Source organism: Meles meles, chromosome 6, assembly GCF_922984935.1.
Source record: "Meles meles chromosome 6, mMelMel3.1 paternal haplotype, whole genome shotgun sequence".
Lineage (NCBI taxonomy): Eukaryota > Metazoa > Chordata > Mammalia > Carnivora > Mustelidae > Meles > Meles meles.
Window position 1 is genome coordinate 24,348,357 of NC_060071.1, and position 27,219 is coordinate 24,375,575.

The following is a 27,219-nucleotide window of genomic DNA, read 5'->3' on the forward strand; positions in this document are numbered from 1 at the left end:
TCGTACCCTCGGGGCTCCCCGTGCTGGCCCTGGCCTGTCTGTGCCCGTCAGGGGTCCGCTCGAGGTCGTGAGGCGTTCCGCCCGGCCTCCGGACCCAATCCACCTCGCAGGACAGCTCCCTCGGTGCCATTGCTTAGGAGACCGTTGCCCCTTGTGTCTTTCAGCGGGCCTCGGGGGCCGGAACTTGGTGTGGCGTGACCCAAGAGAGGTGAGTGGAAGACTCTGGGCCTGCAGGGAGATGCCAGGCGCCATGGGCATTGTCCGCGGAGCCCGGATCCCCGCACGGGCCCCGGCTCCAGCACTGTGCTAGGGATGGGGGCTGTGGTGGCCCACACAGCGTTGACCTGCCCATGCACAGCCGCCCTTCAGCAATCCCACGTGCAGGGAATGGGAAAGTTGGGCCAGGTCACTGGCAACGACTGGGGGCTGGGGGCATGCCGCCGTCGTCCCACATGGACCTGAGGCCTCCTTGTACGTCCAGCTGTGTCCTGTGCGCCCGAGAAGAGAGCGGACGTGAGTCCCTTGGTGTCAGGGCCCTCTGTCCCCTTCAGCGAGTGGTTGTCGCTCGAGTCACCCCAGCCGATGGTTCTGGAGAGGGCTGGAGAGGGCAGAGCTCATGAAGAATGCAGCAGACGCCCAAGTGTAAGCAGAGCCTGGGAGGCTGCTGAAGTACAGCCCTGGAATGTTTCCTCCGATTTCCCGAGTCAGCAAGGGTTCCCTGGCCCAGGGGAAGAGTGGCGAGCCCCGGGCCACAGCAGGCCATGGGGCTGAGCCTGTCCTCTGAGGCCCCCAGAGGAAGCGCCGCCACAAGGGGAGAGTCAGGACCCTCCTGCAGGGCGGGCCGCGGTCTCCTGCCTTGCGCTGCTTGGTGGGAGACGGTGAGACGCGATTCCCTTTTTCGCCCTGGGCGATCAGGGCCTGGGGGCCACCGTTGGCTGCGAGTGCCAGGGCCCGGGTCCCTAGACCACCGCGGTCCCCATGTGTGGGAAGGCGTCATTCGGGCCCTTACGTCGAGGTGCACCACGCTTTGCTTGGGGCCCCGGCAGACATCGGGGGAGCACTGGAAATCCCTGTGCTCCAGGCCATGCTCTGGGGCCTTTCCTAGCAAGGGGAGGCTCCCACGGGGGCCCGGATCTCCGTGGATTTGGGAAGGCCAGGGATGGGCAGCGGGTCCCTTGTGTCCTGCCCCTTGCCCGCGGACCCGAGCCCTGGGTGGGTCAGCCGCCCGCCTGGACAGCACCGGCCAGGGCTTCGGGCTGGAGAGTTCTTGGCGGCATGGCACGGGCCAGCGAGCACGCCGTTCCGACGGCCGGCCTGCCCCTCTCTCCTTAGGCCCCCATCCCCAAGCGAAGATCTGGCCCTGACCACCAAGTCTTGCATCGCCCAGCCCCGCCGCCAGGTCCCATGCCTCAGGAAGCCGGGGTATGGCGCTGTCCTGAGAGCAGCCTCGGTAAGCAGCTTCTGGGTGGTAGGGGACCTCCCGCGTCGCCTCGGGCGTGCTTGGGTCAATGATGAGAACTCATATGGTCTCGAAGAGCGATGATGACCTAAAAATCATGCTCAATAGGATTACGCTGAGGCCCAAGGCAGGGGACCGTGCCGGGGTCAGCCTCCCCCAGAGCGTCGGGGCAGTGAGGGTGCGCTGCAGGTGGCCGGGGGAGGAGAACCACCTCTTGAGGCTCTCTGCTGTGGCCCCCGGACGTCGGTGCACCTGCGGGTGCCGACGGGGTGTTCTGGCGTTCCAGCTGGTCTACCGACCCAGGCCTCTTCCCCGGACAGCTGCCCGAGAGCCAGGGCTTAGCCACCCTTGTGTCCTTGTGTCTTTCAGCGGGCCTGGCTGGCAAAGGATCTTGGCGCGTCTCCCACCAGGAGAGGTGAGCGGAAGCCTCTGAGCTCCGAGGGAGGCCCCAGACCCCTTGGCCTGGCATCGGGAAGCGGGGACCCCAGCAGGGACTCCGCAGCTGGGCCTGGGCTGGGGATGCGGGTCCTCATTGTCCAGACGGCACCAAAGTCCCCGTGAACGTGTGCCCCTGAGCCATCCCAGGGGCAGGGATCGCGAAACGTGGGCCGGGGGGCTGACAAGGCCTGGAAAGCGCGGGCTGGCCGCCCAAGGCCCAGGTGCACCCGAGGCCTCCTGATCAATTGCGGCGTGTCCGGGGGGCCCAGAAAGGGAGTGGACGTGAGACCCGTGGTCTCGGAGGCCACTGTGCCCTTGAGCAACACCTTGTTGCTCAAGGCCCGGCCCATGGCAGGTTTCTGCGGGCTGCACTGGCCCGAGCTCCTGTCCCGTCCTGCAGACGACCAAGGCGTTTGGGGCCCCGGGAGGCCACTTCCGAAGAGCCCACGAGGATTCGTTGAGCTGGCCAGACGGCACGGTTCCACTGGGGCGGGGGGCAGAAACTGCACGTCCCAGGCCACAGCAGCCGTTGGGGCTCAGCCTCTCACCTGAGACTCTCAAGCACCCGGGATAGGGTCGTGGTGAAGCGGCACTGCACGGGCCGAGTCAGGTCCCTCGTCCAGAGCGGCCAGCGGGCGGTGTGCCTTGCTGCCGTGGTGGAGAGTGACCTGGCTTTCCCCGCTCGGCCGTGGGGGAGCCCTGGGCCCCGGCAACCTTTGGCTTCCCGGGCAGGGGCTCAGGTCCTTGGCTCCCAGGTGGCTCCAGGAGAGGGTGGGCGGCGTCCTGGCCAAACCTCCCGGGCCGCCGCTCTTGGCTCGCCACTCCGGGAGACAGCGGGGACCGGGCCAAAGCCCTGTGGTCCATGCCATGGTCAGGGGCCGTTCTCCAGAAGGCTGGGCTCCCACAGGGACCACGGTCTCCATTGCTTTGGGATGCCCCGGAAAGGGCAGCCGGGCCCTTGGGCCCGGCTCCTTCCTGGCGGACACCTGCCATGCTAGGCTCCGAACTCTGCCGGGCCCCCAGTGGCCAGGACTCCGGGAAAGGGGGCCCTGGGCCGCACGGCAGGCGCTTCAGACCAGGACGTTTGGACAGCTGGTCTCTCCGTCTCTCCTTAGAAACCCATCCACAATCGAGAAGCTCGCCCAGATGAGCACGTCTTGCTTGGCCCCGCCCTGCCCAGAGGTCTCACGTCTCAGGACCCGGGGGCATGGACGCGGTGTGGAATGCAGCCCCGGTAAGCAGCTTCGGGGTGCCCCGAGGCCGCACGCATCGCCACCAGCTTGCTTGGGTCAGTGATGAGAACTCAAGTGGTCTCGAAGAGCGATGATGACCTAAAAATCATGCTCAATAGGATTACGCTGAGGCCCAAGACAGGCGTCTGTGCCGGGATCAGCCTCCCCCAGACCCTGGGGACCCTGGAGGTGCGCCGCAGTTGTGGGCGTGAGGCCATCGTACCCTCGGGGCTCCCCGTGCTGGCCCTGGCCTGTCTGTGCCCGTCAGGGGTCCGCTCGAGGTCGTGAGGCGTTCCGCCCGGCCTCCGGACCCAATCCACCTCGCAGGACAGCTCCCTCGGTGCCATTGCTTAGGAGACCGTTGCCCCTTGTGTCTTTCAGCGGGCCTCGGGGGCCGGAACTTGGTGCGGCGTGACCCAAGAGAGGTGAGTGGAAGACTCTGGGCCTGCAGGGAGATGCCAGGCGCCATGGGCATTGTCCGCGGAGCCCGGATCCCCGCACGGGCCCCGGCTCCAGCACTGTGCTAGGGATGGGGGCTGTGGTGGCCCACACAGCGTTGACCTGCCCATGCACAGCCGCCCTTCAGCAATCCCACGTGCAGGGAATGGGAAAGTTGGGCCAGGTCACTGGCAACGACTGGGGGCTGGGGGCATGCCGCCGTCGTCCCACATGGACCTGAGGCCTCCTTGTACGTCCAGCTGTGTCCTGTGCGCCCGAGAAGAGAGCGGACGTGAGTCCCTTGGTGTCAGGGCCCTCTGTCCCCTTCAGCGAGTGGTTGTCGCTCGAGTCACCCCAGCCGATGGGTCTGGGGCTGGAGAGGGCAGAGCTCATGAAGAATGCAGCAGACGCCCAAGTGTAAACAGAGCCTGGGAGGCTGCTGAAGTACAGCCTTGGAATGTTTCCTCCGATTTCCCGAGTCAGCAAGGGTTCCCTGGCCCAGGGGAAGAGTGGCGAGCCCCGGGCCACAGCAGGCCATGGGGCTGAGCCGGTCCTCTGAGGCCCCCAGAGGAAGCGCCGCCACAAGGGGAGAGTCAGGACCCTCCTGCAGGGCGGGCCGCGGTCTCCTGCCTTGCGCTGCTTGGTGGGAGACGGTGAGACGCGATTCCCTTTTTCGCCCTGGGCGATCAGGGCCTGGGGGCCACCGTTGGCTGCGAGTGCCAGGGCCCGGGTCCCTAGACCACCGCGGTCCCCATGTGTGGGAAGGCGTCCTTCGGGCCCTCACGTCCGGGTGCGCCACGCTTTGCTTGGGGCCCCGACAGACATCGGAGGAGCACTGGAAATCCCTGTGCTCCAGGCCATGCTCTGGGGCCTTTCCTAGCAAGGGGAGGCTCCCACGGGGGCCCGGATCTCCGTGGATTTGGGAAGGCCAGGGATGGGCAGCGGGTCCCTTGTGTCCTGCCCCTTGCCCGCGGACCCGAGCCCTGGGTGGGTCAGCCGCCCGCCTGGACAGCACCGGCCAGGGCTTCGGGCTGGAGAGTTCTTGGCGGCATGGCACGGGCCAGCGAGCACGCCGTTCCGACGGCCGGCCTCCCCCTCCCTCCTTAGGCCCCCATCCCCAAGCGAGGATCTGGCCCTGACCACCAAGTCTTGCATCGCCCAGCCCCGCCGCCAGGTCCCATGCCTCAGGAAGCCGGGGTATGGCGCTGTCCTGAGAGCAGCCTCGGTAAGCAGCTTCTGGGTGGTAGGGGACCTCCCGCGTCGCCTCGGGCGTGCTTGGGTCAATGATGAGAACTCATATGGTCTCGAAGAGCGATGATGACCTAAAAATCATGCTCAATAGGATTACGCTGAGGCCCAAGGCAGGGGACCGTGCCGGGGTCAGCCTCCCCCAGAGCGTCGGGGCAGTGAGGGTGCGCTGCAGGTGGCCGCGGGAGGAGAACCACCTCTCGAGGCTCTCTGCTGTGGCCCCCGGACGTCGGTGCACCTGCGGGTGCCGACGGGGTGTTCTGGCGTTCCAGCTGGTCTACCGACCCAGGCCTCTTCCCCGGACAGCTGCCCGAGAGCCAGGGCTTAGCCACCCTTGTGTCCTTGTGTCTTTCAGCGGGCCTGGCTGGCAAGGTTCTTGGCGCGTCTCCCACCAGGAGAGGTGAGCGGAAGCCTCTGGGCTCCGAGGGAGGCCCCAGACCCCTTGGCCTGGCATCGGGAAGCGGGGACCCCAGCAGGGACTCCGCAGCTGGGCCTGGGCTGGGCATGCGGGTCCTCATTGTCCGGACGGCACCGAAGTCCCCGTGAGCGTGTGCCCCTGAGCCATCCCAGGGGCAGGGATCGCGAAACGGGGGCCGGGGGGCTGACAAGGCCTGGAAAGCGCGGGCTGGCCGCCCAAGGCCCAGGTGCACCCGAGGCCTCCTGATCAATTGCGGCGTGTCCGGGGGGCCCAGAAAGGGAGTGGACGTGAGACCCGTGGTCTCGGAGGCCACTGTGCCCTTGAGCAACACCTTGTTGCTCAAGGCCCGGCCCATGGCAGGTTTCTGCGGGCTGCACTGGCCCGAGCTCCTGTCCCGTCCTGCAGACGACCAAGGCGTTTGGGGCCCCGGGAGGCCACTTCCGAAGAGCCCACGAGGATTCGTTGAGCTGGCCAGACGGCACGGTTCCACTGGGGCGGGGGGCAGAAACTGCACGTCCCAGGCCACAGCAGCCGTTGGGGCTCAGCCTCTCACCTGAGACTCTCAAGCACCCGGGATAGGGTCGTGGTGAAGCGGCACTGCACGGGCCGAGTCAGGTCCCTCGTCCAGAGCGGCCAGCGGGCGGTGTGCCTTGCTGCCGTGGTGGAGAGTGACCTGGCTTTCCCCGCTCGGCCGTGGGGGAGCCCTGGGCCCCGGCAACCTTTGGCTTCCCGGGCAGGGGCTCAGGTCCTTGGCTCCCAGGTGGCTCCAGGAGAGGGTGGGCGGCGTCCTGGCCAAACCTCCCGGGCCGCCGCTCTTGGCTCGCCACTCCGGGAGACAGCGGGGACCCGGCCAAAGCCCTGTGGTCCATGCCATGGTCAGGGGCCGTTCTCCAGAAGGCTGGGCTCCCACAGGGACCACGGTCTCCATTGCTTTGGGATGCCCCGGAAAGGGCAGCCGGGCCCTTGGGCCCGGCTCCTTCCTGGCGGACACCTGCCATGCTTGGCTCCGAACTCTGCCGGGCCCCCAGTGGCCAGGACTCCGGGAAAGGGGGCCCTGGGCCGCACGGCAGGCGCTTCAGACCAGGACGTTTGGACAGCTGGTCTCTCCGTCTCTCCTTAGAAACCCATCCACAATCGAGAAGCTCGCCCAGATGAGCACGTCTTGCTTGGCCCCGCCCTGCCCAGAGGTCTCACGTCTCAGGACCCGGGGGCATGGACGCGGTGCGGAATGCAGCCCCGGTAAGCAGCTTCGGGGTGCCCCGAGGCCGCACGCATCGCCACCAGCTTGCTTGGGTCAGTGATGAGAACTCAAGTGGTCTCGAAGAGCGATGATGACCTAAAAATCATGCTCAATAGGATTACGCTGAGGCCCAAGACAGGCGTCTGTGCCGGGATCAGCCTCCCCCAGACCCTGGGGACCCTGGAGGTGCGCCGCAGTTGTGGGCGTGAGGCCATCGTACCCTCGGGGCTCCCCGTGCTGGCCCTGGCTGTCTGTGCCCGTCAGGGGTCCGCTCGAGGTCGTGAGGCGTTCCGCCCGGCCTCCGGACCCAATCCACCTCGCAGGACAGCTCCCTCGGTGCCATTGCTTAGGAGACCGTTGCCCCTTGTGTCTTTCAGCGGGCCTCGGGGGCCGGAACTTGGTGTGGCATGACCCAAGAGAGGTGAGTGGAAGACTCTGGGCCTGCAGGGAGATGCCAGGCGCCATGGGCATTGTCCGCGGAGCCCGGATCCCCGCACGGGCCCCGGCTCCAGCACTGTGCTAGGGATGGGGGCTGTGGTGGCCCACACAGCGTGGACCTGCCCATGCACAGCCGCCCTTCAGCAATCCCACGTGCAGGGAATGGGAAAGTTGGGCCAGGTCACTGGCAACGACTGGGGGCTGGGGGCATGCCGCCGTCGTCCCACATGGACCTGAGGCCTCCTTGTACGTCCAGCTGTGTCCTGTGCGCCCGAGAAGAGAGCGGACGTGAGTCCCTTGGTGTCAGGGCCCTCTGTCCCCTTCAGCGAGTGGTTGTCGCTCGAGTCACCCCAGCCGATGGGTCTGGGGCTGGAGAGGGCAGAGCTCATGAAGAATGCAGCAGACGCCCAAGTGTAAACAGAGCCTGGGAGGCTGCTGAAGTACAGCCTTGGAATGTTTCCTCCGATTTCCCGAGTCAGCAAGGGTTCCCTGGCCCAGGGGAAGAGTGGCGAGCCCCGGGCCACAGCAGGCCATGGGGCTGAGCCGGTCCTCTGAGGCCCCCAGAGGAAGCGCCGCCACAAGGGGAGAGTCAGGACCCTCCTGCAGGGCGGGCCGCGGTCTCCTGCCTTGCGCTGCTTGGTGGGAGACGGTGAGACGCGATTCCCTTTTTCGCCCTGGGCGATCAGGGCCTGGGGGCCACCGTTGGCTGCGAGTGCCAGGGCCCGGGTCCCTAGACCACCGCGGTCCCCATGTGTGGGAAGGCGTCCTTCGGGCCCTCACGTCCGGGTGCGCCACGCTTTGCTTGGGGCCCCGACAGACATCGGAGGAGCACTGGAAATCCCTGTGCTCCAGGCCATGCTCTGGGGCCTTTCCTAGCAAGGGGAGGCTCCCACGGGGGCCCGGATCTCCGTGGATTTGGGAAGGCCAGGGATGGGCAGCGGGTCCCTTGTGTCCTGCCCCTTGCCCGCGGACCCGAGCCCTGGGTGGGTCAGCCGCCCGCCTGGACAGCACCGGCCAGGGCTTCGGGCTGGAGAGTTCTTGGCGGCATGGCACGGGCCAGCGAGCACGCCGTTCCGACGGCCGGCCTCCCCCTCCCTCCTTAGGCCCCCATCCCCAAGCGAGGATCTGGCCCTGACCACCAAGTCTTGCATCGCCCAGCCCCGCCGCCAGGTCCCATGCCTCAGGAAGCCGGGGTATGGCGCTGTCCTGAGAGCAGCCTCGGTAAGCAGCTTCTGGGTGGTAGGGGACCTCCCGCGTCGCCTCGGGCGTGCTTGGGTCAATGATGAGAACTCATATGGTCTCGAAGAGCGATGATGACCTAAAAATCATGCTCAATAGGATTACGCTGAGGCCCAAGGCAGGGGACCGTGCCGGGGTCAGCCTCCCCCAGAGCGTCGGGGCAGTGAGGGTGCGCTGCAGGTGGCCGCGGGAGGAGAACCACCTCTCGAGGCTCTCTGCTGTGGCCCCCGGACGTCGGTGCACCTGCGGGTGCCGACGGGGTGTTCTGGCGTTCCAGCTGGTCTACCGACCCAGGCCTCTTCCCCGGACAGCTGCCCGAGAGCCAGGGCTTAGCCACCCTTGTGTCCTTGTGTCTTTCAGCGGGCCTGGCTGGCAAGGTTCTTGGCGCGTCTCCCACCAGGAGAGGTGAGCGGAAGCCTCTGGGCTCCGAGGAAGGCCCCAGACCCCTTGGCCTGGCATCGGGAAGCGGGGACCCCAGCAGGGACTCCGCAGCTGGGCCTGGGCTGGGGATGCGGGTCCTCATTGTCCGGACGGCACCGAAGTCCCCGTGAGCGTGTGCCCCTGAGCCATCCCAGGGGCAGGGATCGCGAAACGGGGGCCGGGGGGCTGACAAGGCCTGGAAAGCGCGGGCTGGCCGCCCAAGGCCCAGGTGCACCCGAGGCCTCCTGATCAATTGCGGCGTGTCCGGGGGGCCCAGAAAGGGAGTGGACGTGAGACCCGTGGTCTCGGAGGCCACTGTGCCCTTGAGCAACACCTTGTTGCTCAAGGCCCGGCCCATGGCAGGTTTCTGCGGGCTGCACTGGCCCGAGCTCCTGTCCCGTCCTGCAGACGACCAAGGCGTTTGGGGCCCCGGGAGGCCACTTCCGAAGAGCCCACGAGGATTCGTTGAGCTGGCCAGACGGCACGGTTCCACTGGGGCGGGGGGCAGAAACTGCACGTCCCAGGCCACAGCAGCCGTTGGGGCTCAGCCTCTCACCTGAGACTCTCAAGCACCCGGGATAGGGTCGTGGTGAAGCGGCACTGCACGGGCCGAGTCAGGTCCCTCGTCCAGAGCGGCCAGCGGGCGGTGTGCCTTGCTGCCGTGGTGGAGAGTGACCTGGCTTTCCCCGCTCGGCCGTGGGGGAGCCCTGGGCCCCGGCAACCTTTGGCTTCCCGGGCAGGGGCTCAGGTCCTTGGCTCCCAGGTGGCTCCAGGAGAGGGTGGGCGGCGTCCTGGCCAAACCTCCCGGGCCGCCGCTCTTGGCTCGCCACTCCGGGAGACAGCGGGGACCCGGCCAAAGCCCTGTGGTCCATGCCATGGTCAGGGGCCGTTCTCCAGAAGGCTGGGCTCCCACAGGGACCACGGTCTCCATTGCTTTGGGATGCCCCGGAAAGGGCAGCCGGGCCCTTGGGCCCGGCTCCTTCCTGGCGGACACCTGCCATGCTTGGCTCCGAACTCTGCCGGGCCCCCAGTGGCCAGGACTCCGGGAAAGGGGGCCCTGGGCCGCACGGCAGGCGCTTCAGACCAGGACGTTTGGACAGCTGGTCTCTCCGTCTCTCCTTAGAAACCCATCCACAATCGAGAAGCTCGCCCAGATGAGCACGTCTTGCTTGGCCCCGCCCTGCCCAGAGGTCTCACGTCTCAGGACCCGGGGGCATGGACGCGGTGCGGAATGCAGCCCCGGTAAGCAGCTTCGGGGTGCCCCGAGGCCGCACGCATCGCCACCAGCTTGCTTGGGTCAGTGATGAGAACTCAAGTGGTCTCGAAGAGCGATGATGACCTAAAAATCATGCTCAATAGGATTACGCTGAGGCCCAAGACAGGCGTCTGTGCCGGGATCAGCCTCCCCCAGACCCTGGGGACCCTGGAGGTGCGCCGCAGTTGTGGGCGTGAGGCCATCGTACCCTCGGGGCTCCCCGTGCTGGCCCTGGCCTGTCTGTGCCCGTCAGGGGTCCGCTCGAGGTCGTGAGGCGTTCCGCCCGGCCTCCGGACCCAATCCACCTCGCAGGACAGCTCCCTCGGTGCCATTGCTTAGGAGACCGTTGCCCCTTGTGTCTTTCAGCGGGCCTCGGGGGCCGGAACTTGGTGCGGCGTGACCCAAGAGAGGTGAGTGGAAGACTCTGGGCCTGCAGGGAGATGCCAGGCGCCATGGGCATTGTCCGCGGAGCCCGGATCCCCGCACGGGCCCCGGCTCCAGCACTGTGCTAGGGATGGGGGCTGTGGTGGCCCACACAGCGTTGACCTGCCCATGCACAGCCGCCCTTCAGCAATCGCACGTGCAGGGAATGGGAAAGTTGGGCCAGGTCACTGGCAACGACTGGGGGCTGGGGGCATGCCGCCGTCGTCCCACATGGACCTGAGGCCTCCTTGTACGTCCAGCTGTGTCCTGTGTGCCCGAGAAGAGAGCGGACGTGAGTCCCTTGGTGTCAGGGCCCTCTGTCCCCTTCAGCGAGTGGTTGTCGCTCGAGTCACCCCAGCCGATTGTTCTGGGGCTGGAGAGGGCAGAGCTCATGAAGAATGCAGCAGACGCCCAAGTGTAAACAGAGCCTGGGAGGCTGCTGAAGTACAGCCCTCGAATGTTTCCTCGGATTTCCCGAGTCAGCAAGGGTTCCCTGGCCCAGGGGAAGAGTGGCGAGCCCCGGGCCACAGCAGGCCATGGGGCTGAGCCTGTCCTCTGAGGCCCCCAGAGGAAGCGCCGCCACAAGGGGAGAGTCAGGACCCTCCTGCAGGGCGGGCCGCGTTCTCCTGCCTTGCGCTGCTTGGTGGGAGACGGTGAGACGCGATTCCCTTTTTCGCCCTGGGCGATCAGGGACTGGGGGCCACCGTTGGCTGCGAGTGCCAGGGCCCGGGTCCCTAGACCACCGCGGTCCCCATGTGTGGGAAGGCGTCCTTCGGGCCCTCACGTCCGGGTGCGCCACGCTTTGCTTGGGGCCCCGGCAGACATCGGAGGAGCACTGGAAATCCCTGTGCTCCAGGCCATGCTCTGAGGCCTTTCCTAGCAAGGGGAGGCTCCCACGGGGGCCCGAACTCCGTGGATTTGGGAAGGCCAGGGATGGGCAGCGGGTCCCTTGTGTCCTGCCCCTTGCCCGCGGACCCGAGCCCTGGGTGGGTCAGCCGCCCGCCTGGACAGCACCGGCCAGGGCTTCGGGCTGGAGAGTTCTTGGCGGCATGGCACGGGCCAGCGAGCACGCCGTTCCGACGGCCGGCCTCCCCCTCCCTCCTTAGGCCCCCATCCCCAAGCGAGGATCTGGCCCTGACCACCAAGTCTTGCATCGCCCAGCCCCGCCGCCAGGTCCCATGCCTCAGGAAGCCGGGGTATGGCGCCGTCCTGAGAGCAGCCTCGGTAAGCAGCTTCTGGGTGGTAGGGGACCTCCCGCGTCGCCTCGGGCGTGCTTGGGTCAATGATGAGAACTCATATGGTCTCGAAGAGCGATGAGGACCTAAAAATCACGCTCAATAGGATTACGCTGAGGCCAAAGGCAGGGGACCGTGCCGGGGTCAGCCTCCCCCAGAGCGTTGGGGCAGTGAGGGTGCGCTGCAGGTGGCCGCGGGAGGAGAACCACCTCTCGAGGCTCTCTGCTGTGGCCCCCGGACGTCGGTGCACCTGCGGGTGCCGACGGGGTGTTCTGGCGTTCCAGCTGGTCTACCGACCCAGGCCTCTTCCCCGGACAGCTGCCCGAGAGCCAGGGCTTAGCCACCCTTGTGTCCTTGTGTCTTTCAGCGGGCCTGGCTGGCAAGGTTCTTGGCGCGTCTCCCACCAGGAGAGGTGAGCGGAAGCCTCTGGGCTCCGAGGGAGGCCCCAGACCCCTTGGCCTGGCATCGGGAAGCGGGGACCCCAGCAGGGACTCCGCAGCTGGGCCTGGGCTGGGGATGCGGGTCCTCATTGTCCGGACGGCACCGAAGTCCCCGTGAGCGTGTGCCCCTGAGCCATCCCAGGGGCAGGGATCGCGAAACGTGGGCCGGGGGGCTGACAAGGCCTGGAAAGCGCGGGCTGGCCGCCCAAGGCCCAGGTGCACCCGAGGCCTCCTGATCAATTGCGGCGTGTCCGGGGGGCCCAGAAAGGGAGTGGACGTGAGACCCGTGGTCTCGGAGGCCACTGTGCCCTTGAGCAACACCTTGTTGCTCAAGGCCCGGCCCATGGCAGGTTTCTGCAGGCTGCACTGGCCCGAGCTCCTGTCCCGTCCTGCAGACGACCAAGGCGTTTGGGGCCCCGGGAGGCCACTTCCGAAGAGCCCACGAGGATTCGTTGAGCTGGCCAGACGGCACGGTTCCACTGGGGCGGGGGGCAGAAACTGCACGTCCCAGGCCACAGCAGCCGTTGGGCCTCAGCCTCTCACCTGAGACTCTCAGGCACCCGGGATAGGGTCGTGGTGAAGCGGCACTGCACGGGCCGAGTCAGGTCCCTCGTCCAGAGCGGCCAGCGGGCGGTGTGCCTTGCTGCCGTGGTGGAGAGTGACCTGGCTTTCCCCGCTCGGCCGTGGGGGAGCCCTGGGCCCCGGCAACCTTTGGCTTCCCGGGCAGGGGCTCAGGTCCTTGGCTCCCAGGTGGCTCCAGGAGAGGGTGGGCGGCGTCCTGGCCAAACCTCCCGGGCCGCCGCTCTTGGCTCGCCACTCCGGGAGACAGCGGGGACCCGGCCAAAGCCCTGTGGTCCATGCCATGGTCAGGGGCCGTTCTCCAGAAGGCTGGGCTCCCACAGGGACCACGGTCTCCATTGCTTTGGGATGCCCCGGAAAGGGCAGCCGGGCCCTTGGGCCCGGCTCCTTCCTGGCGGACACCTGCCATGCTTGGCTCCGAACTCTGCCGGGCCCCCAGTGGCCAGGACTCCGGGAAAGGGGGCCCTGGGCCGCACGGCAGGCGCTTCAGACCAGGACGTTTGGACAGCTGGTCTCTCCGTCTCTCCTTAGAAACCCATCCACAATCGAGAAGCTCGCCCAGATGAGCACGTCTTGCTTGGCCCCGCCCTGCCCAGAGGTCTCACGTCTCAGGACCCGGGGGCATGGACGCGGTGCGGAATGCAGCCCCGGTAAGCAGCTTCGGGGTGCCCCGAGGCCGCACGCATCGCCACCAGCTTGCTTGGGTCAGTGATGAGAACTCAAGTGGTCTCGAAGAGCGATGATGACCTAAAAATCATGCTCAATAGGATTACGCTGAGGCCCAAGACAGGCGTCTGTGCCGGGATCAGCCTCCCCCAGACCCTGGGGACCCTGGAGGTGCGCCGCAGTTGTGGGCGTGAGGCCATCGTACCCTCGGGGCTCCCCGTGCTGGCCCTGGCCTGTCTGTGCCCGTCAGGGGTCCGCTCGAGGTCGTGAGGCGTTCCGCCCGGCCTCCGGACCCAATCCACCTCGCAGGACAGCTCCCTCGGTGCCATTGCTTAGGAGACCGTTGCCCCTTGTGTCTTTCAGCGGGCCTCGGGGGCCGGAACTTGGTGCGGCGTGACCCAAGAGAGGTGAGTGGAAGACTCTGGGCCTGCAGGGAGATGCCAGGCGCCATGGGCATTGTCCGCGGAGCCCGGATCCCCGCACGGGCCCCGGCTCCAGCACTGTGCTAGGGATGGGGGCTGTGGTGGCCCACACAGCGTTGACCTGCCCATGCACAGCCGCCCTTCAGCAATCGCACGTGCAGGGAATGGGAAAGTTGGGCCAGGTCACTGGCAACGATTGGGGGCTGGGGGCATGCCGCCGTCGTCCCACATGGACCTGAGGCCTCCTTGTACGTCCAGCTGTGACCTGTGCGCCCGAGAAGAGAGCGGACGTGAGTCCCTTGGTGTCAGGGCCCTCTGTCCCCTTCAGCGAGTGGTTGTCGCTCGAGTCACCCCAGCCGATGGTTCTGGGGCTGGAGAGGGCAGAGCTCATGAAGAATGCAGCAGACGCCCAAGTGTAAGCAGAGCCTGGGAGGCTGCTGAAGTACAGCCCTGGAATGTTTCCTCCGATTTCCCGAGTCAGCAAGGGTTCGCTGGCCCAGGGGAAGAGTGGCGAGCCCCGGGCCACAGCAGGCCATGGGGCTGAGCCTGTCCTCTGAGGCCCCCAGTGGAAGCGCCGCCACAAGGGGAGAGTCAGGACCCTCCTGCAGGGCGGGCCGCGGTCTCCTGCCTTGCGCTGCTTGGTGGGAGACGGTGAGACGCGATTCCCTTTTTCGCCCTGGGCGATCAGGGCCTGGGGGCCACCGTTGGCTGCGAGTGCCAGGGCCCGGGTCCCTAGACCACCGCGGTCCCCATGTGTGGGAAGGAGTCCTTCGGGCCCTCACTTCCGGGTGCGCCACGCTTTGCTTGGGGCCCCGGCAGACATCGGGGGAGCACTGGAAATCCCTGTGCTCCAGGCCATGCTCTGGGGCCTTTCCTAGCAAGGGGAGGCTCCCACGGGGGCCCGGATCTCCGTGGATTTGGGAAGGCCAGGGATGGGCAGCGGGTCCCTTGTGTCCTGCCCCTTGCCCGCGGACCCGAGCCCTGGGTGGGTCAGCCGCCCGCCTGGACAGCACCGGCCAGGGCTTCGGGCTGGAGAGTTCTTGGCGGCATGGCACGGGCCAGCGAGCACGCCGTTCCGACGGCCGGCCTCCCCCTCCCTCCTTAGGCCGCCATCCCCAAGCGAGGATCTGGCCCTGACCACCAAGTCTTGCATCGCCCAGCCCCGCCGCCAGGTCCCATGCCTCAGGACGCCGGGGTATGGCGCCGTCCTGAGAGCAGCCTCGGTAAGAAGCTTCTGGGTGGTAGGGGACCTCCCGCGTCGCCTCGGGCGTGCTTGGGTCAATGATGAGAACTCATATGGTCTCGAAGAGCGATGAGGACCTAAAAATCACGCTCAATAGGATTACGCTGAGGCCCAAGGCAGGGGACCGTGCCGGGGTCAGCCTCCCCCAGAGCGTCGGGGCAGTGAGGGTGCGCTGCAGGTGGCCGCGGGAGGAGAACCACCTCTCGAGGCTCTCTGCTGTGGCCCCCGGACGTCGGTGCACCTGCGGGTGCCGACGGGGTGTTCTGGCGTTCCAGCTGGTCTACCGACCCAGGCCTCTTCCCCGGACAGCTGCCCGAGAGCCAGGGCTTAGCCACCCTTGTGTCCTTGTGTCTTTCAGCGGGCCTGGCTGGCAAGGTTCTTGGCGCGTCTCCCACCAGGAGAGGTGAGCGGAAGCCTCTGGGCTCCGAGGGAGGCCCCAGACCCCTTGGCCTGGCATCGGGAAGCGGGGACCCCAGCAGGGACTCCGCAGCTGGGCCTGGGCTGGGGATGCGGGTCCTCATTGTCCGGACGGCACCGAAGTCCCCGTGAGCGTGTGCCCCTGAGCCATCCCAGGGGCAGGGATCGCGAAACGTGGGCCGGGGGGCTGACAAGGCCTGGAAAGCGCGGGCTGGCCGCCCAAGGCCCAGGTGCACCCGAGGCCTCCTGATCAATTGCGGCGTGTCCGGGGGGCCCAGAAAGGGAGTGGACGTGAGACCCGTGGTCTCGGAGGCCACTGTGCCCTTGAGCAACACCTTGTTGCTCAAGGCCCGGCCCATGGCAGGTTTCTGCGGGCTGCACTGGCCCGAGCTCCTGTCCCGTCCTGCAGACGACCAAGGCGTTTGGGGCCCCGGGAGGCCACTTCCGAAGAGCCCACGAGGATTCGTTGAGCTGGCCAGACGGCACGGTTCCACTGGGGCGGGGGGGCAGAAACTGCACGTCCCAGGCCACAGCAGCCGTTGGGGCTCAGCCTCTCACCTGAGACTCTCAAGCACCCGGGATAGGGTCGTGGTGAAGCGGCACTGCACGGGCCGAGTCAGGTCCCTCGTCCAGAGCGGCCAGCGGGCGGTGTGCCTTGCTGCCGTGGTGGAGAGTGACCTGGCTTTCCCCGCTCGGCCGTGGGGGAGCCCTGGGCCCCGGCAACCTTTGGCTTCCCGGGCAGGGGCTCAGGTCCTTGGCTCCCAGGTGGCTCCAGGAGAGGGTGGGCGGCGTCCTGGCCAAACCTCCCGGGCCGCCGCTCTTGGCTCGCCACTCCGGGAGACAGCGGGGACCCGGCCAAAGCCCTGTGGTCCATGCCATGGTCAGGGGCCGTTCTCCAGAAGGCTGGGCTCCCACAGGGACCACGGTCTCCATTGCTTTGGGATGCCCCGGAAAGGGCAGCCGGGCCCTTGGGCCCGGCTCCTTCCTGGCGGACACCTGCCATGCTTGGCTCCGAACTCTGCCGGGCCCCCAGTGGCCAGGACTCCGGGAAAGGGGGCCCTGGGCCGCACGGCAGGCGCTTCAGACCAGGACGTTTGGACAGCTGGTCTCTCCGTCTCTCCTTAGAAACCCATCCACAATCGAGAAGCTCGCCCAGATGAGCACGTCTTGCTTGGCCCCGCCCTGCCCAGAGGTCTCACGTCTCAGGACCCGGGGGCATGGACGCGGTGCGGAATGCAGCCCCGGTAAGCAGCTTCGGGGTGCCCCGAGGCCGCACGCATCGCCACCAGCTTGCTTGGGTCAGTGATGAGAACTCAAGTGGTCTCGAAGAGCGATGATGACCTAAAAATCATGCTCAATAGGATTACGCTGAGGCCCAAGACAGGCGTCTGTGCCGGGATCAGCCTCCCCCAGACCCTGGGGACCCTGGAGGTGCGCCGCAGTTGTGGGCGTGAGGCCATCGTACCCTCGGGGCTCCCCGTGCTGGCCCTGGCCTGTCTGTGCCCGTAAGGGGTCCGCTCGAGGTCGTGAGGCGTTCCGCCCGGCCTCCGGACCCAATCCACCTCGCAGGACAGCTCCCTCGGTGCCATTGCTTAGGAGACCGTTGCCCCTTGTGTCTTTCAGCGGGCCTCGGGGGCCGGAACTTGGTGCGGCGTGACCCAAGAGAGGTGAGTGGAAGACTCTGGGCCTGCAGGGAGATGCCAGGCGCCATGGGCATTGTCCGCGGAGCCCGGATCCCCGCACGGGCCCCGGCTCCAGCACTGTGCTAGGGATGGGGGCTGTGGTGGCCCACACAGCGTGGACCTGCCCATGCACAGCCGCCCTTCAGCAATCCCACGTGCAGGGAATGGGAAAGTTGGGCCAGGTCACTGGCAACGACTGGGGGCTGGGGGCATGCCGCCGTCGTCCCACATGGACCTGAGGCCTCCTTGTACGTCCAGCTGTGTCCTGTGCGCCCGAGAAGAGAGCGGACGTGAGTCCCTTGGTGTCAGGGCCCTCTGTCCCCTTCAGCGAGTGGTTGTCGCTCGAGTCACCCCAGCCGATGGTTCTGGAGAGGGCTGGAGAGGGCAGAGCTCATGAAGAATGCAGCAGACGCCCAAGTGTAAGCAGGGCACGGGAGGCTGCTGAAGTACAGCCCTCGAATGTTTCCTCGGATTTCCCGAGTCAGCAAGGTTTCCCTGGCCCAGGGGAAGAGTGGCGAGCCCCGGGCCACAGCAGGCCATGGGGCTGAGCCGGTCCTCTGAGGCCCCCAGAGGAAGCGCCGCCACAAGGGGAGAGTCAGGACCCTCCTGCAGGGCGGGCCGCGGTCTCCCGCCTTGCGCTGCTTGGTGGGAGACGGTGAGACGCGATTCCCTTTTTCGCCCTGGGCGATCAGGGCCTGGGGGCCACCGCTGGCTGCGAGTGCCAGGGCCCGGGTCCCTAGACCACCGCGGTCCCCATGTGTGGGAAGGCGTCCTTCGGGCCCTCACATCCGGGTGCGCCACGCTTTGCTTGGGGCCCCGGCAGACATCGGGGGAGCACTGGAAATCCCTGTGCTCCAGGCCAGGCTTGGGGCCTTTCTCAGCAAGGGGAGGCTCCCGCGGGGGCCCGGATCTCCGTGGATTTGGGAAGGCCAGGGATGGGCAGCGGGTCCCTTGTGTCCTGCCCCTTGCCCGCGGACCCGAGCCCTGGGTGGGTCAGCCGCCCGCCTGGACAGCACCGGCCAGGGCTTCGGGCTGGAGAGTTCTTGGCGGCATGGCACGGGCCAGCGAGCACGCCGTTCCGACGGCCGGCCTCCCCCTCCCTCCTTAGGCCCCCATCCCCAAGCGAGGATCTGGCCCTGACCACCAGGTCTTGCATCGCCCAGCCCCGCCGCCAGGTCCCATGCCTCAGGAAGCCGGGGTATGGCGCTGTCCTGAGAGCAGCCTCGGTAAGCAGCTTCTGGGTGGTAGGGGACCTCCCGCGTCGCCTCGGGCGTGCTTGGGTCAATGATGAGAACTCATATGGTCTCGAAGAGCGATGAGGACCTAAAAATCACGCTCAATAGGATTACGCTGAGGCCCAAGGCAGGGGACCGTGCCGGGGTCAGCCTCCCCCAGAGCGTCGGGGCAGTGAGGGTGCGCTGCAGGTGGCCGCGGGAGGAGAACCACCTCTCGAGGCTCTCTGCTGTGGCCCCCGGACGTCGGTGCACCTGCGGGTGCCGACGGGGTGTTCTGGCGTTCCAGCTGGTCTACCGACCCAGGCCTCTTCCCCGGACAGCTGCCCGAGAGCCAGGGCTTAGCCACCCTTGAGTCCTTGTGTCTTTCAGCGGGCCTGGCTGGCAAGGTTCTTGGCGCGTCTCCCACCAGGAGGGGTGAGCGGAAGCCTCTGGGCTCCGAGGGAGGCCCCAGACCCCTTGGCCTGGCATCGGGAAGCGGGGACCCCAGCAGGGACTCTGCAGCTGGGCCTGGGCTGGGGATGCGGGTCCTCATTGTCCGGACGGCACCGAAGTCCCCGTGAGCGTGTGCCCCTGAGCCATCCCAGGGGCAGGGATCGCGAAACGTGGGCCGGGGGGCTGACAAGGCCTGGAAAACGCGGGCTGGCCGCCCAAGGCCCAGGTGCACCCGAGGCCTCCTGATCAATTGCGGCGTGTCCGGGGGGCCCAGAAAGGGAGTGGACGTGAGACCCGTGGTCTCGGAGGCCACTGTGCCCTTGAGCAACACCTTGTTGCTCAAGGCCCGGCCCATGGCAGGTTTCTGCAGGCTGCACTGGCCCGAGCTCCTGTCCCGTCCTGCAGACGACCAAGGCGTTTGGGGCCCCGGGAGGCCACTTCCGAAGAGCCCACGAGGATTCGTTGAGCTGGCCAGACGGCACGGTTCCACTGGGGCGGGGGGCAGAAACTGCACGTCCCAGGCCACAGCAGCCGTTGGGCCTCAGCCTCTCACCTGAGACTCTCAAGCACCCGGGATAGGGTCGTGGTGAAGCGGCACTGCACGGGCCGAGTCAGGTCCCTCGTCCAGAGCGGCCAGCGGGCGGTGTGCCTTGCTGCCGTGGTGGAGAGAGACCTGGCTTTCCCCGCTCGGCCGTGGGGGAGCCCTGGGCCCCGGCAACCTTTGGCTTCCCGGGCAGGGGCTCAGGTTCTTGGCTCCCAGGTGGCTCCAGGAGAGGGTGGGCGGCGTCCTGGCCAAACCTCCCGGGCCGCCGCTCTTGGCTCGCCACTCCGGGAGACAGCAGAGACCCGGCCAAAGCCCTGTGGTCCATGCCATGGTCAGGGGCCGTTCTCCAGAAGGCTGGGCTCCCACAGGGACCACGGTCTCCATTGCTTTGGGATGCCCCGGAAAGTGCAGCCGGGCCCTTGGGCCCGGCTCCTTCCTGGCGGACACCTGCCATGCTTGGCTCCGAACTCTGCCGGGCCCCCAGTGGCCAGGACTCCGGGAAAGGGGGCCCTGGGCCGCACGGCAGGCGCTTCAGACCAGGACGTTTGGACAGCTGGTCTCTCCGTCTCTCCTTAGAAACCCATCCACAATCGAGAAGCTCGCCCAGATGAGCACGTCTTGCTTGGCCCCGCCCTGCCCAGAGGTCTCACGTCTCAGGACCCGGGGGCATGGACGCGGTGCGGAATGCAGCCCCGGTAAGCAGCTTCGGGGTGCCCCGAGGCCGCACGCATCGCCACCAGCTTGCTTGGGTCAGTGATGAGAACTCAAGTGGTCTCGAAGAGCGATGATGACCTAAAAATCATGCTCAATAGGATTACGCTGAGGCCCAAGACAGGCGTCTGTGCCGGGATCAGCCTCCTCCAGACCCTGGGGACCCTGGAGGTGCGCCGCAGTTGTGGGCGTGAGGCCATCGTACCCTCGGGGCTCCCCGTGCTGGCCCTGGCCTGTCTGTGCCCGTCAGGGGTCCGCTCGAGGTCGTGAGGCGTTCCGCCCGGCCTCCGGACCCAATCCACCTCGCAGGACAGCTCCCTCGGTGCCATTGCTTAGGAGACCGTTGCCCCTTGTGTCTTTCAGCGGGCCTCGGGGGCCGGAACTTGGTGTGGCATGACCCAAGAGAGGTGAGTGGAAGACTCTGGGCCTGCAGGGAGATGCCAGGCGCCATGGGCATTGTCCGCGGAGCCCGGATCCCCGCACGGGCCCCGGCTCCAGCACTGTGCTAGGGATGGGGGCTGTGGTGGCCCACACAGCGTTGACCTGCCCATGCACAGCCGCCCTTCAGCAATCGCACGTGCAGCGAATGGGAAAGTTGGGCCAGGTCACTGGCAACGACTGGGGGCTGGGGGCATGCCGCAGTCGTCCCACATGGACCTGAGGCCTCCTTGTACGTCCAGCTGTGACCTGTGCGCCCGAGAAGAGAGCGGACGTGAGTCCCTTGGTGTCAGGGCCCTCTGTCCCCTTCAGCGAGTGGTTGTCGCTCGAGTCACCCCAGCCGATGGTTCTGGGGCTGGAGAGGGCAGAGCTCATGAAGAATGCAGCAGACGCCCAAGTGTAAGCAGAGCCTGGGAGGCTGCTGAAGTACAGCCCTCGAATGTTTCCTCGGATTTCCCGAGTCAGCAAGGTTTCCCTGGCCCAGGGGAAGAGTGGTGAGCCCCGGGCCACAGCAGGCCATGGGGCTGAGCCGGTCCTCTGAGGCCCCCAGAGGAAGCGCCGCCACAAGGGGTGAGTCAGGACCCTCCTGCAGGGCGGGCCGCGGTCTCCTGCCTTGCGCTGCTTGGTGGGAGACGGTGAGAAGCGATTCCCTTTTTCGCCCTGGGCGATCAGGGCCTGGGGGCCACCGTTGGCTGCGAGTGCCAGGGCCCGGGTCCCTAGACCACCGCGGTCCCCATGTGTGGGAAGGCGTCCTTCGGGCCCTCACATCCGGGTGTGCCACGCTTTGCTTGGGGCCCCGGCAGACATCGGGGGAGCACTGGAAATCCCTGTGCTCCAGGCCATGCTCTGGGGCCTTTCCTAGCAAGGGGAGGCTCCCACGGGGGCCCGGATCTCCGTGGATTTGGGAAGGCCAGGGATGGGCAGCGGGTCCCTTGTGTCCTGCCCCTTGCCCGCGGACCCGAGCCCTGGGTGGGTCAGCCGCCCGCCTGGACAGCACCGGCCAGGGCTTCGGGCTGGAGAGTTCTTGGCGGCATGGCACGGGCCAGCGAGCACGCCGTTCCGACGGCCGGCCTCCCCCTCCCTCCTTAGGCCGCCATCCCCAAGTGAGGATCTGGCCCTGACCACCAAGTCTTGCATCGCCCAGCCCCGCCGCCAGGTCCCATGCCTCAGGAAGCCGGGGTAAGGCGCCGTCCTGAGAGCAGCCTCGGTAAGCAGCTTCTGGGTGGTAGGGGACCTCCCGCGTCGCCTCGGGCGTGCTTGGGTCAATGATGAGAACTCATATAGTCTCGAAGAGCGATGATGACCTAAAAATCACGCTCAATAGGATTACGCTGAGGCCCAAGGCAGGGGACCGTGCCGGGGTCAGCCTCCCCCAGAGCGTCGGGGCAGTGAGGGTGCGCTGCAGGTGGCCGCGGGAGGAGAACCACCTCTCGAGGCTCTCTGCTGTGGCCCCCGGACGTCGGTGCACCTGCGGGTGCCGACGGGGTGTTCTGGCGTTCCAGCTGGTCTACCGACCCAGGCCTCTTCCCCGGACAGCTGCCCGAGAGCCAGGGCTTAGCCACCCTTGTGTCCTTGTGTCTTTCAGCGGGCCTGGCTGGCAAGGTTCTTGGCGCGTCTCCCACCAGGAGAGGTGAACGGAAGCCTCTGGGCTCCGAGGGAGGCCCCAGACCCCTTGGCCTGGCATCGGGAAGCGGGGACCCCAGCAGGGACTCCGCAGCTGGGCCTGGGCTGGGGATGCGGGTCCTCATTGTCCGGACGGCACCGAAGTCCCCGTGAGCATGTGCCCCTGAGCCATCCCAGGGGCAGGGATCGCGAAACGTGGGCCGGGGGGCTGACAAGGCCTGGAAAGCGCGGGCTGGCCGCCCAAGGCCCAGGTGCACCCGAGGCCTCCTGATCAATTGCGGCGTGTCCGGGGGGCCCAGAAAGGGAGTGGACGTGAGACCCGTGGTCTCGGAGGCCACTGTGCCCTTGAGCAACACCTTGTGGCTCAAGGCCCGGCCCATGGCAGGTTTCTGCGGGCTGCACTGGCCCGAGCTCCTGTCCCGTCCTGCAGACGACCAAGGCGTTTGGGGCCCCGGGAGGCCACTTCCGAAGAGCCCACGAGGATTCGTTGAGCTGGCCAGACGGCACGGTTCCACTGGGGCGGGGGGCAGAAACTGCACGTCCCCGGCCACAGCAGCCGTTGGGGCTCAGCCTCTCACCTGAGACTCTCAAGCACCCGGGATAGGGTCGTGGTGAAGCGGCACTGCACGGGCCGAGTCAGGTCCCTCGTCCAGAGCGGCCAGCGGGCGGTGTGCCTTGCTGCCGTGGTGGAGAGTGACCTGGCTTTCCCCGCTCGGCCGTGGGGGAGCCCTGGGCCCCGGCAACCTTTGGCTTCCCGGGCAGGGGCTCAGGTCCTTGGCTCCCAGGTGGCTCCAGGAGAGGGTGGGCGGCGTCCTGGCCAAACCTCCCGGGCCGCAGCTCTTGGCTCGCCAATCCGGGAGACAGCGGGGACCCGGCCAAAGCCCTGTGGTCCATGCCATGGTCAGGGGCCGTTCTCCAGAAGGCTGGGCTCCCACAGGGACCACGGTCTCCATTGCTTTGGGATGCCCCGGAAAGGGCAGCCGGGCCCTTGGGCCCGGCTCCTTCCTGGCGGACACCTGCCATGCTTGGCTCCGAACTCTGCCGGGCCCCCAGTGGCCAGGACTCCGGGAAAGGGGGCCCTGGGCCGCACGGCAGGCGCTTCAGACCAGGACGTTTGGACAGCTGGTCTCTCCGTCTCTCCTTAGAAACCCATCCACAATCGAGAAGCTCGCCCAGATGAGCACGTCTTGCTTGGCCCCGCCCTGCCCAGAGGTCTCACGTCTCAGGACCCGGGGGCATGGACGCGGTGCGGAATGCAGCCCCGGTAAGCAGCTTCGGGGTGCCCCGAGGCCGCACGCATCGCCACCAGCTTGCTTGGGTCAGTGATGAGAACTCAAGTGGTCTCGAAGAGCGATGATGACCTAAAAATCATGCTCAATAGGATTACGCTGAGGCCCAAGACAGGCGTCTGTGCCGGGATCAGCCTCCCCCAGACCCTGGGGACCCTGGAGGTGCGCCGCAGTTGTGGGCGTGAGGCCATCGTACCCTCGGGGCTCCCCGTGCTGGCCCTGGCCTGTCTGTGCCCGTCAGGGGTCCGCTCGAGGTCGTGAGGCGTTCCGCCCGGCCTCCGGACCCAATCCACCTCGCAGGACAGCTCCCTCGGTGCCATTGCTTAGGAGACCGTTGCCCCTTGTGTCTTTCAGCGGGCCTCGGGGGCCGGAACTTGGTGCGGCGTGACCCAAGAGAGGTGAGTGGAAGACTCTGGGCCTGCAGGGAGATGCCAGGCGCCATGGGCATTGTCCGCGGAGCCCGGATCCCCGCACGGGCCCCGGCTCCAGCACTGTGCTAGGGATGGGGGCTGTGGTGGCCCACACAGCGTGGACCTGCCCTTGCACAGCCGCCCTTCAGCAATCCCACGTGCAGGGAATGGGAAAGTTGGGCCAGGTCACTGGCAACGACTGGGGGCTGGGGGCATGCCGCCGTCGTCCCACATGGACCTGAGGCCTCCTTGTACGTCCAGCTGTGTCCTGTGCGCCCGAGAAGAGAGTGGACGTGAGTCCCTTGGTGTCAGGGCCCTCTGTCCCCTTCAGCGAGTGGTTGTCGCTCGAGTCACCCCAGCCGATGGTTCTGGGGCTGGAGAGGGCAGTGCTCAGGAAGAATGCAGCAGACGCCCAAGTGTAAGCAGGGCACGGGAGGCTGCTGAAGTACAGCCCTCGAATGTTTCCTCGGATTTCCCGAGTCAGCAAGTTTTCCCTGGCCCAGGGGAAGAGTGGCGAGCCCCGGGCCACAGCAGGCCATGGGGCTGAGCCGGTCCTCTGAGGCCCCCAGAGGAAGCGCCGCCACAAGGGGAGAGTCAGGACCCTCCTGCAGGGCGGGCCGCGGTCTCCTGCCTTGCGCTGCTTGGTGGGAGACGGTGAGACGCGATTCCCTTTTTCGCCCTGGGCGATCAGGGCCTGGGGGCCACCGTTGGCTGCGAGTGCCAGGGCCCGGGTCCCTAGACCACCGCGGTCCCCATGTGTGGGAAGGCGTCCTTCGGGCCCTCACTTCCGGGTGCGCCACGCTTTGCTTGGGGCCCCGGCAGACATCGGGGGAGCACTGGAAATCCCTGTGCTCCAGGCCAGGCTCTGGGGCCTTTCCTAGCAAGGGGAGGCTCCCACGGGGGCCCGGATCTCCGTGGATTTGGGAAGGCCAGGGATGGGCAGCGGGTCCCTTGTGTCCTGCCCCTTGCCCGCGGACCCGAGCCCTGGGTGGGACAGCCGCCCGCCTGGACAGCACCGGCCAGGGCTTCGGGCTGGAGAGTTCTTGGCGGCATGGCACGGGCCAGCGAGCACGCCGTTCCGACGGCCGGCCTCCCCCTCCCTCCTTAGGCCGCCATCCCCAAGCGAGGATCTGGCCCTGACCACCAAGTCTTGCATCGCCCAGCCCCGCCGCCAGGTCCCATGCCTCAGGAAGCCGGGGTATGGCGCCGTCCTGAGAGCAGCCTCGGTAAGCAGCTTCTGGGTGGTAGGGGACCTCCCGCGTCGCCTCGGGCGTGCTTGGGTCAATGATGAGAACTCATATGGTCTCGAAGAGCGATGAGGACCTAAAAATCACGCTCAATAGGATTACGCTGAGGCCCAAGGCAGGGGACCGTGCCGGGGTCAGCCTCCCCCAGAGCGTCGGGGCAGTGAGGGTGCGCTGCAGGTGCCCGGGGGAGGAGAACCACCTCTCGAGGCTCTCTGCTCTGGCCCCCGGACGTCGGTGCACCTGCGGGTGCCGACGGGGTGTTCTGGCGTTCCAGCTGGTCTACCGACCCAGGCCTCTTCCCCGGACAGCTGCCCGAGAGCCAGGGCTTAGCCACCCTTGTGTCCTTGTGTCTTTCAGCGGGCCTGGCTGGCAAGGTTCTTGGCGCGTCTCCCACCAGGAGAGGTGAGCGGAAGCCTCTGGGCTCCGAGGGAGGCCCCAGACCCCTTGGCCTGGCATCGGGAAGCGGGGACCCCAGCAGGGACTCCGCAGCTGGGCCTGGGCTGGGGATGCGGGTCCTCATTGTCCGGACGGCACCGAAGTCCCCGTGAGCGTGTGCCCCTGAGCCATCCCAGGGGCAGGGATCGCGAAACGTGGGCCGGGGGGCTGACAAGGCCTGGAAAGCGCGGGCTGGCCGCCCAAGGCCCAGGTGCACCCGAGGCCTCCTGATCAATTGCGGCGTGTCCGGGGGGCCCAGAAAGGGAGTGGACGTGAGACCCGTGGTCTCGGAGGCCACTGTGCCCTTGAGCAACACCTTGTTGCTCAAGGCCCGGCCCATGGCAGGTTTCTGCGGGCTGCACTGGCCCGAGCTCCTGTCCCGTCCTGCAGACGACCAAGGCGTTTGGGGCCCCGGGAGGCCACTTCCGAAGAGCCCACGAGGATTCGTTGAGCTGGCCAGACGGCACGGTTCCACTGGGGCGGGGGGCAGAAACTGCACGTCCCAGGCCACAGCAGCCGTTGGGCCTCAGCCTCTCACCTGAGACTCTCAAGCACCCGGGATAGGGTCGTGGTGAAGCGGCACTGCACGGGCCGAGTCAGGTCCCTCGTCCAGAGCGGCCAGCGGGCGGTGTGCCTTGCTGCCGTGGTGGAGAGTGACCTGGCTTTCCCCGCTCGGCCGTGGGGGAGCCCTGGGCCCCGGCAACCTTTGGCTTCCCGGGCAGGGGCTCAGGTCCTTGGCTCCCAGGTGGCTCCAGGAGAGGGTGGGCGGCGTCCTGGCCAAACCTCCCGGGCCGCCGCTCTTGGCTCGCCACTCCGGGAGACAGCGGGGACCCGGCCAAAGCCCTGTAGTCCATGCCATGGTCAGGGGCCGTTCTCCAGAAGGCTGGGCTCCCACAGGGACCACGGTCTCCATTGCTTTGGGATGCCCCGGAAAGGGCAGCCGGGCCCTTGGGCCCGGCTCCTTCCTGGCGGACACCTGCCATGCTTGGCTCCGAACTCTGCCGGGCCCCCAGTGGCCAGGACTCCGGGAAAGGGGGCCCTGGGCCGCACGGCAGGCGCTTCAGACCAGGACGTTTGGACAGCTGGTCTCTCCGTCTCTCCTTAGAAACCCATCCACAATCGAGAAGCTCGCCCAGATGAGCACGTCTTGCTTGGCCCCGCCCTGCCCAGAGGTCTCACGTCTCAGGACCCGGGGGCATGGACGCGGTGCGGAATGCAGCCCCGGTAAGCAGCTTCGGGGTGCCCCGAGGCCGCACGCATCGCCACCAGCTTGCTTGGGTCAGTGATGAGAACTCAAGTGGTCTCGAAGAGCGATGATGACCTAAAAATCATGCTCAATAGGATTACGCTGAGGCCCAAGACAGGCGTCTGTGCCGGGATCAGCCTCCCCCAGACCCTGGGGACCCTGGAGGTGCGCCGCAGTTGTGGGCGTGAGGCCATCGTACCCTCGGGGCTCCCCGTGCTGGCCCTGGCCTGTCTGTGCCCGTCAGGGGTCCGCTCGAGGTCGTGAGGCGTTCCGCCCGGCCTCCGGACCCAATCCACCTCGCAGGACAGCTCCCTCGGTGCCATTGCTTAGGAGACCGTTGCCCCTTGTGTCTTTCAGCGGGCCTCGGGGGCCGGAACTTGGTGCGGCGTGACCCAAGAGAGGTGAGTGGAAGACTCTGGGCCTGCAGGGAGATGCCAGGCGCCATGGGCATTGTCCGCGGAGCCCGGATCCCCGCACGGGCCCCGGCTCCAGCACTGTGCTAGGGATGGGGGCTGTGGTGGCCCACACAGCGTTGACCTGCCCATGCACAGCCGCCCTTCAGCAATCCCACGTGCAGGGAATGGGAAAGTTGGGCCAGGTCACTGGCAACGACTGGGGGCTGGGGGCATGCCGCCGTCGTCCCACATGGACCTGAGGCCTCCTTGTACGTCCAGCTG

The 27,219-nt window shown here is 67.4% G+C and overlaps 16 non-coding genes across 16 annotated transcripts; all 16 read left to right on the forward strand.

The window, feature by feature from the left end:
- The first annotated feature begins 1,502 nt into the window (after positions 1–1,502).
- LOC123945391 lies at positions 1,503–1,583 on the forward strand. Its single transcript, XR_006819220.1, has one exon. It is a non-coding gene; the product is annotated as a small nucleolar RNA SNORD115 (small nucleolar RNA).
- Positions 1,584–3,183: 1,600 nt separating this feature from the next.
- LOC123945569 lies at positions 3,184–3,264 on the forward strand. Its single transcript, XR_006819390.1, has one exon. It is a non-coding gene; the product is annotated as a small nucleolar RNA SNORD115 (small nucleolar RNA).
- Positions 3,265–4,844: 1,580 nt separating this feature from the next.
- Positions 4,845–4,925, forward strand: LOC123945392. Its single transcript, XR_006819221.1, has one exon. It is a non-coding gene; the product is annotated as a small nucleolar RNA SNORD115 (small nucleolar RNA).
- A 1,599-nt stretch (positions 4,926–6,524) lies between these two features.
- Positions 6,525–6,605, forward strand: LOC123945570. The gene has a single exon (XR_006819391.1). It is a non-coding gene; the product is annotated as a small nucleolar RNA SNORD115 (small nucleolar RNA).
- A 1,579-nt stretch (positions 6,606–8,184) lies between these two features.
- On the forward strand, positions 8,185–8,265 carry LOC123945393. Its single transcript, XR_006819222.1, has one exon. It is a non-coding gene; the product is annotated as a small nucleolar RNA SNORD115 (small nucleolar RNA).
- A 1,599-nt stretch (positions 8,266–9,864) lies between these two features.
- LOC123945571 lies at positions 9,865–9,945 on the forward strand. The gene has a single exon (XR_006819392.1). It is a non-coding gene; the product is annotated as a small nucleolar RNA SNORD115 (small nucleolar RNA).
- Positions 9,946–11,524: 1,579 nt separating this feature from the next.
- Positions 11,525–11,605, forward strand: LOC123945080. The gene has a single exon (XR_006819001.1). It is a non-coding gene; the product is annotated as a small nucleolar RNA SNORD115 (small nucleolar RNA).
- Positions 11,606–13,204: 1,599 nt separating this feature from the next.
- Positions 13,205–13,285, forward strand: LOC123945572. The gene has a single exon (XR_006819393.1). It is a non-coding gene; the product is annotated as a small nucleolar RNA SNORD115 (small nucleolar RNA).
- A 1,580-nt stretch (positions 13,286–14,865) lies between these two features.
- Positions 14,866–14,946, forward strand: LOC123945430. Its single transcript, XR_006819258.1, has one exon. It is a non-coding gene; the product is annotated as a small nucleolar RNA SNORD115 (small nucleolar RNA).
- A 1,600-nt stretch (positions 14,947–16,546) lies between these two features.
- LOC123945573 lies at positions 16,547–16,627 on the forward strand. Its single transcript, XR_006819394.1, has one exon. It is a non-coding gene; the product is annotated as a small nucleolar RNA SNORD115 (small nucleolar RNA).
- Positions 16,628–18,210: 1,583 nt separating this feature from the next.
- Positions 18,211–18,291, forward strand: LOC123945431. The gene has a single exon (XR_006819259.1). It is a non-coding gene; the product is annotated as a small nucleolar RNA SNORD115 (small nucleolar RNA).
- Positions 18,292–19,890: 1,599 nt separating this feature from the next.
- On the forward strand, positions 19,891–19,971 carry LOC123945574. The gene has a single exon (XR_006819395.1). It is a non-coding gene; the product is annotated as a small nucleolar RNA SNORD115 (small nucleolar RNA).
- Positions 19,972–21,551: 1,580 nt separating this feature from the next.
- Positions 21,552–21,632, forward strand: LOC123945406. The gene has a single exon (XR_006819235.1). It is a non-coding gene; the product is annotated as a small nucleolar RNA SNORD115 (small nucleolar RNA).
- A 1,599-nt stretch (positions 21,633–23,231) lies between these two features.
- Positions 23,232–23,312, forward strand: LOC123945575. The gene has a single exon (XR_006819396.1). It is a non-coding gene; the product is annotated as a small nucleolar RNA SNORD115 (small nucleolar RNA).
- A 1,580-nt stretch (positions 23,313–24,892) lies between these two features.
- On the forward strand, positions 24,893–24,973 carry LOC123945432. The gene has a single exon (XR_006819260.1). It is a non-coding gene; the product is annotated as a small nucleolar RNA SNORD115 (small nucleolar RNA).
- A 1,599-nt stretch (positions 24,974–26,572) lies between these two features.
- On the forward strand, positions 26,573–26,653 carry LOC123945576. The gene has a single exon (XR_006819397.1). It is a non-coding gene; the product is annotated as a small nucleolar RNA SNORD115 (small nucleolar RNA).
- The last annotated feature ends 566 nt before the right edge of the window (positions 26,654–27,219 follow it).